The 401-nt window shown below is 42.6% G+C and overlaps 1 pseudogene; it reads left to right on the top strand.

Annotated features, from left to right (window-relative positions):
- Positions 1 to 60, top strand: LOC122548154 (annotated as a pseudogene).
- The last annotated feature ends 341 nt before the right edge of the window (positions 61 to 401 follow it).

Genomic DNA, 401 nt, shown 5'->3' with positions numbered 1-401 from the left:
GCTTCGGCGCCACATATACTAAAATTGGAACGATACAGAGAAGATTAGCATGGCCCCTGCCTATTTTGATTTAGTCCCTACCCTCCCCTTCACTGTTTTGATCACACAGAGTTGGCCTTCTATGTGAAGGGCAGTGTTTGTCACTGGCCACCCGGGTGTTTTCCTATCTTCCTGGTGGTGGGAATTGAATAAAGATTCGTGCACTTTGTGTCTTTCACTGTGTCTCACACCTGCACACACACATCATGGGTGCTGGGGAAAAAAATAAGCACTACCGCGGTTAGGCGGTAGTGTGGGGGTTAATTTACAAGAAGAAAAAAGGACAAAAAATATTTAAAAAAATTTTTAAAATAGTCTTGTGAGTGGGAGATCATGCTTCCCAAATTTTTTAGAGTTCTTTG

The sequence above is a fragment of the Chiloscyllium plagiosum genome, unplaced genomic scaffold (genome assembly GCF_004010195.1).
Source record: "Chiloscyllium plagiosum isolate BGI_BamShark_2017 unplaced genomic scaffold, ASM401019v2 scaf_14176, whole genome shotgun sequence".
Lineage (NCBI taxonomy): Eukaryota > Metazoa > Chordata > Chondrichthyes > Orectolobiformes > Hemiscylliidae > Chiloscyllium > Chiloscyllium plagiosum.
Note: the sequence above shows the minus strand (reverse complement) of the source record. Positions and strands in the feature narration are given on the sequence as shown.